This window comes from Elephantulus edwardii, unplaced genomic scaffold (assembly GCF_000299155.1).
Source record: "Elephantulus edwardii isolate Elephantulus edwardi_28Jun2011 unplaced genomic scaffold, EleEdw1.0 scaffold00058, whole genome shotgun sequence".
NCBI lineage: Eukaryota > Metazoa > Chordata > Mammalia > Macroscelidea > Macroscelididae > Elephantulus > Elephantulus edwardii.
The window spans coordinates 8,034,870-8,041,838 of NW_006399808.1; the positions used below are offsets into that span (position 1 = coordinate 8,034,870).

Genomic DNA, 6,969 nt, shown 5'->3' on the forward strand with positions numbered 1-6,969 from the left:
CCAACAACTGAATCTTCTTTGTTCCCGACTTTTGCATTCCAGTCACCCATTATTATCAATGCATCTTGATTGCATGTTTGATCAATCTCCGATTGTAAAAGTTGGTAAAAATCTATATCCTTTTCCTTGGCTCTGGTTGTTGGTGCATATATTTGAATGATAGTGGTATTCGCTGGACTTCCTTGTATGCATATAGATACTATCCTGTTACTGACAATATTGTACTTCAAGATGGATCTAGCAATGACTTTATTAACTATGAAAACAACTCCATTTTTCCTCACCTTTTCATCTCCAGAGTAATATATCATATGGAAAAAATTTCTGGGCTTATTTTCTCTTATCCCCATCCTAAAATCATGGTGCTATGGGGTTCTGCATGGGGGTCAAAGATCTGAATATAACAGGAAGTGGGAAATGAGATAGCTGGTTCCCTGAGCAATATGGAGGACATACGGCAATGAGATTATGCACAGAAATAAATGGGTGTAGGTTGCAGAGGAGATGTTCTAATTAAATGAGGTACTAAAGTGGTTGTTCATTTGGCTCTTGCACAGAATAGCTGCCACTAGATTTTTTTGAGAGGGGGCAATAAGAGAGAATTACGATTTAAATGCCAACACAAATTTGTGAATTATCACTGAACAAACTCCAGCCCTTTCAAGAAATCTACCTATACTTGTAGTTCATAACTTCCATCAGAAAGTTCATTTAGATCTGGAGAAAACTTTACAAAGGACAAGAAAATATTATTAGATAATTTTTGGAAGGCAGTAAAGAAAGTGTTAAAGAATTGTGCCTTGTGTCAAGAATCTAATCAAGGAAAACTTCTCTCCTTTCCTCAGGGTCAATATAGGGCCCATGTGTGCATGGCAATTAAATTTTATATAGCTACCACCAGTATGAAATTATAAGTATTTCTTATTTATAATGTGCAGGCTCCTTCACTAGGTAAAAACATTTCTTTGTTGAAACAGCTTTTCTCCTATAAATGGAGAAACAATACTGAAACAGGATCTATGTTAACAGAGAAAACTGACTTCAATGATAAATATTAAGACATGTTAATATTCAAGCTGCCCTGATTAACCATGGATGTTTTGTGTCCGAGATTATGCATTTTGCATTGCCAGATAGAAGATTTACCCCAACCAACATGAAAAAGTCTTTGTTTAAGTTTACTCACCTGTTAGTTTGCAACTGGTGCATGCAAAGCATGGGTACGTATTTCCCAACCATATGAAGCAAGTTCATGATTAGATGGTCCAGCCAACTTGAAAACTGAAGTTCAAATGCAAAAGATTTGCTGAAAAACCTGACTGACCTACTTCCCTATCAAAGAAAGAATGAATAAATATCTAATGGTCTTTTTACTGGTTAATCATGGCTTACTTGTGTTTTGAGGTTCTGGTTGAACATATTAACTATTTGTTTTGATTGTCCCTGAACTTGGTATGAAAAATATTGTGTCTAACTTGTTAAATGCATGACTGGACATATATTATTCCATTTCTAGAACATAATTTTTGCAAAAGAAATTTTACTCCCTTCTTCTTGTTGTTATGTGCCATCGAGTCGCTTGCGACTCATAGCGACCCTATGTACAACAGCCCTAAACACTGCTCTATCCTGTGCCAATCACACTGCCTCTGACACATCCATCCCAATTACCCCAGTCACTGAATCAATCCACCTCATAGAGGGCCTTCCTCTCCTGCGCTGTCCCTCTAGCCTCCCAAGCATGATGTCCCTCTCCAAGGACCTGTCGCTCCTTACAACATGTTGAAATTATGTCAGACGAAGCCTCAGTCCATACTGAAGGCTGCAGTCCTTGAACCTCTGCAGCAAGTGCATGAGGTCCTCCTCAGTTTCAGCAAGCAGGGTTGTGTCATCTGCATAACGCAGATTGTTAATAGATCTTCCACCAATGCTGACACCACACTTCTCCTCAGAGAGCCCAGCCTCTCGGATAATCTGCTCTGCATGAAGGTTGAAAAGGTATGGAGATAGGACACATCCCTGGCGTACACCCTTCCCAATTTTGAACCATGCAGTGTTACCCTGCTCTGTTCTGACTACTGCCTCTTGGTCCAAATATAGGCTTCACATTAGCACGATTAAAAGTTCTGGGATTTCCATTCTTCTCAGAGTCAGCCACAGTTTGTTATGATCCATGCAACGCCTTTGCATAATCAATGAAACACAGATAGACATTCTTTGGTATTCCCTGCTTTCAGCTAAGATCCATCTAACATCAGCTACAGTATCCCTAGTACCACAACCCCTTCTAAACTCAGCCTGGACTTCTGGAAGTTCTCTTCTGATGTGCTGTTCCAGTTGTTTTTGGATAATCTTCAGTAGAATCTTGCTTGCATGTGAAATCAATGATATTGTTCTGTAGTTTCTGCACTCAGTTGGGTCCCCCTTCTTTGGATGGGAACAAATATAGATCTCTTCCAGTCAGTTGGTCAAGTGGTTGTTCTCCAGATTTCTTGGCACAACTTGGTGAGCACATCCAGGGCAGCATCTGTTAGCTGAAATACGTCAATTGGTATACCATCTATTCCTGGGGCCTTAATTTTTGCTATTTCCTTCAAAGCAGCTTGAACTTCTTCCTTCATCACCATAGGCTCTTGCTCAAATGTTATTTCATTAAATTCTTCTGTATCTGCCAATTCCTTTCGATACAATGACTCAGTATATTCCTTCCATTTTTTAAAAACTTCCTGGCTCATTTAATATTCTGCCTAAAGCATCCTTGATTATAGCAACTCGAGGTTTGAATTTGTTCTTCAGTTCCTTGAGCTTAAGAAATGCTGAATGAGTTTGACCCTTTTGATATTCCAATTCTAGCTCCTTGCACATTTCATTGTAATAGTTTGCTTTGTCATCCCATGCTGCCTTTTGGAATCTTCTGTTCAGCTCCTTAGTATCTTGAATTCTTCCTTGTGCTTTGGCTTCTCTATGTTCCAGTGCAATCTTCAGAGTTTCTTCTGACACCCCTTTTGGTCTTTTCTCCCTCTTCTGTCTTTACTCCCTTAGAATTGCATTTAAGACTACCTATATATGAGAATCACATGAAACTTTTCTATACCTTCTGTAGTTGCTAATCAAATTACCATGGACATAGTGTCTTCCCTCAATCCTACTCCAAATCAGAATGTTCCCAAGAAAGAATCAAGGACTATCCTCTTATGAATTATGTGTTCACTCAGTCCTTTATCTTGTCACACCTCAGGGTAAAAGGACTCCTGGCCTAAACCCCTCCTCTCGAATTCACTATTCATCAATTTTAGCCAGGAGACTTGGTGCTGATCAAGACTTGGAAAGAGAGACAAACTTTTACTGAATGGGTAGGGTCCTTACTTAGTGCTGCTGACCCCTGAGAGAGCCCTTTGGACTGCAGAGGCTGGGTAGACTCACTAAACTCAAATGAAGGGTCTGGTGGAAAAGAACTCTCCCTCTAGGACAGAAGTAGTAATCCGTTGGAAGGTACATCCTTCACATGGGGAACCCCTCAAGGTGTCTCTGAAGAGAACCTAAAAGACTATTCCACACTATTTATCTGACAGTGATGAGGCTTTATTTCTAGGAAGCAAGCAGGCTAAAAAGGATTACTACATTAGGAATAATACAAAAATGTCTTTGCGCCCATGCCTCAGTCAAAGTAGTGATTAATTTGACCAAAACACCATCCTCTTTAGTCCTCAAGCTTAATGCTTTGTTGAATCTTGTCTTAAACTATTAAATATAGCTAGTGAGCTCAGAGAAATACTTATGCCTGAAGAAGACGCTGATAAATGGAATAGAGGAAGATTTGCTGCATCCTCGTGTCCTGGTTGGAGGGATGACCCAGCGTGAGGGCTGGAGGTAATCCACCATCCTCTAACTCCTGGGAGAAAGTAAAGGAAACAGATACACTTTTATAAGGGTGAGGCATGCCCCCCCCCAGTTGTAACAAGTTAGAATGCAACCCTTTACTACTGTCCATCAAGACTCCAGCCTCCTTGGTTCAAGGAGTTACTAAAGAAGCATTGTATTAGGTGTAGACATAGTGGGTGCAGACCCTCTTAGTAGATCGATGCTCAAATTAACAATTGTCCCAACACCTGTTCCCAAGGCCTCTTCTACCCGACCAACTAATGACTCCCAGTCACTTTATAAAATGACCTCAGAAAGAAAGAGGTGATTGAGTAAAAGACCTAAGACAAACTTTAGAGCTAGAAACAAGATATGGAAATGTGAATGCTTGAGTCAAATAGGTCAAATATTCAGTGCAAGTTTTCAACAAAAGTAATTGCAATGCCCATACATCTAGTCAACCACAAATATATGTGGTTCCTTTTCTGGTCAGTTAGACCCAGATCCAATGGTAATGCACCACATGATGCTCGAAGAAACAACTTATAGAAGCTTGTTATTTGTCTTCTCTGCACTTCAGAAGTCAGACCTCAGAGTGGTCCCCTAGTTCTCCATAGGGCATTCTTTCAAGGCAAGAGTTCACAGAGTTCTCTCAAGGGAGAAGAGTATCACAGTGCCTGTAGGAAAATTGACAACTGTCACCCACATCTGAAACAACACCAGTGTGTCTAGTAGTGGCAAGGTGGATGCCTGGCGTTAATGTGGAAAGAGGAACCTCTGAGATTGACTGCTGTCTGACTGGACTGGGACAAGTGTTCTGGTCAACCTGGCAATCAGTTCCTTTTACCCTAGCATTCCAAGAAGGGTTGGAGCATAGAGGGGAAATCCCAGGTCCTGAACTCCCTCCCTGGATCCATATATTTACATTGACTCTATTTGAGTCCCTACAGGAGTTTCTAATGAGTTTAAAGGAAGGGAATCAGAGAGCTGCAAGGTTTGAAAGTACACTCTTCTGGTGGTCTACAAGAAATAAAAATGTAGATTAGTTTAACTAATTTACTAGCATCAACAAAGCTTTGTAAACTATACCAGAGATGCCTGCAAAGTCAGATGGTCTTGGAAAACAAGATAGTATTAGACATGATGCTTGTCTAAGAGAAGGGAGGCTTATAACTTTATTACACAAAATAACTTACGTGTAATGTTAAGAGGCAAGTGTTGTAACTTCATCCATAACAACACAGTTCCTGATGTAACCATACCCAAAGCCCTACAAGAATTAAACAACATGACCAATGAACTGGCAGAGATCACTGGAATCACTGACCCTTTCACTAGCAAGGATGAGTTGGCAAGTTGAAAATATAACTGTGTCTTTCCTCACTTCTCTCCTTATAGTAGAAGGAATCTTGACAGCCGTTGAGTGTTGTATAATACCTCACACCTGAAGAGTAGCCCATAGGCTGACCAAGACTCCGTCAGCAAACAAATACCTATGTTTTACCAACAAACCAAATTACTTGTATTAGAGGCACACACAGATCACACTCCACATGAAGAGTTGGCAGACAACAGAGAAGTTTAAAAAGTATAGATGAAGATGAAACCAACAAGTATGAAAAAGAAAAAGGGAGGATATGTAAGAAATAGAATTCAGACTGGTCCATCTTCAGAGCAAAGAGAACAGAGACTGGGGTAAAAAGTCACAAGTTACCCCAAAGGAAACAAACTATTAACTGACATGAAAACCACATTGCCCCTGAAACGTGTATGCAAACAGAAGGGGAAAGGGGGAAAGATGGAAAAGTGGGTCACAAAAGAAGGGATAAGACTTACGTGAAAGTTTAGGGGAGAATGTACACCTTGTAGTACTTAGCCAGTGAGAAACATGAGAAGAGATTCAGAGCTAAGAAGATGAAACCTTGGTAGGCCATGAAAGTGCCTAATTCTTTGTGGGGGCTTGGTGCCCTGTTTTGCCAAAATAAGTTAGTAAAGCCTCGCTTTCACTAGACTGAGTCTGGATTGGATTTCTTGGATGAGGTTAATATGTTGGGTAACTTACAGGCAAACTTGTACAGAATAAGGGGGCCCTGTCCCCAGCTCTAGTCCTCTTAGGAGATCCATTGGGGATGGTCCTAGTCAAGGGTTTACATAGATCCATTAATTGCCAAGAGGAGCCAATATACTGCCCTGGATACTGACAGCATTTCTCACATACTGAGTGAAAAAATGGACTTGGAACATTGAATGAGAGCAGCAGAACACAGAACCATAAATAATAGTGCATCCATCTTGAACAGCTAGCTATCCACCTGCCCTGAGAACACAGGATGACAGAAAATTATTGTTGTTAAGTGCAGTCAAGTTTAGTATGATTCATAGTGACCCTATGAATAACTGATGTGAGCTGTGTCCTATTCTCTCCCATCCTTATTGTTTCTGATACATTTGATCCCGTTTGCTGCAGCCAGCCAAATGTCAGTTCATCTTGTTGTTTATGTGTTTGTCTGTTGTGTACTGTAGAGTCATATTCACCCATAGCTGACTCTCGGGTGGGTATTCAGTAGTGTTAGGTCTTCACACTAGGCATAAGGCCAAGGACTCAAGAAAGGGACCAGAGAAAGAAAGGAAGCTAAAGAAACTTTACTAAGGGGTCTCCTGGGCAGGATTCCTTGGACAGCAGAGAAATAGGCAGAGGGACAGACCAGGTAAATACCACACCCGGAACCGTACATCAGCAGAGAACTGCCAGAAGTACAGGCTGGGTTTAGAAGGGGTCGTGGTACTAGGGATATTGTAGCTGATGTTAGATGGATCTTAGCTGAAAGCAGAGAATACCAGAAGAATATATTTCTGTGTTTCATTGATTATGCAAAGGCATTTGACTGCGTGGATCATAACAAACTGTGGCTGATTCTGAGAAGAATGAGAATCCCAGAACATTTAATCGTGCTCACCACTGGACCAATTGGCAGCATCAGGATGGATGGTGAAGAGATTGAGATTGTATACAGCTTTAGTTTGCTTGGCTCCATAGTCAACAGTCTTGGCACCAGCAGCCAGGAAATTAAAAGGCGCATTGCCATGGGAAAGTGTGCTGTTAGGGAC

General features: G+C 40.9%; 1 pseudogene; it reads left to right on the forward strand.

Annotated features, from left to right (window-relative positions):
* The window catches only part of LOC102851948, a 43,437-nt pseudogene that overhangs the window by 26,603 nt on the left and 9,865 nt on the right, over positions 1 to 6,969 (forward strand).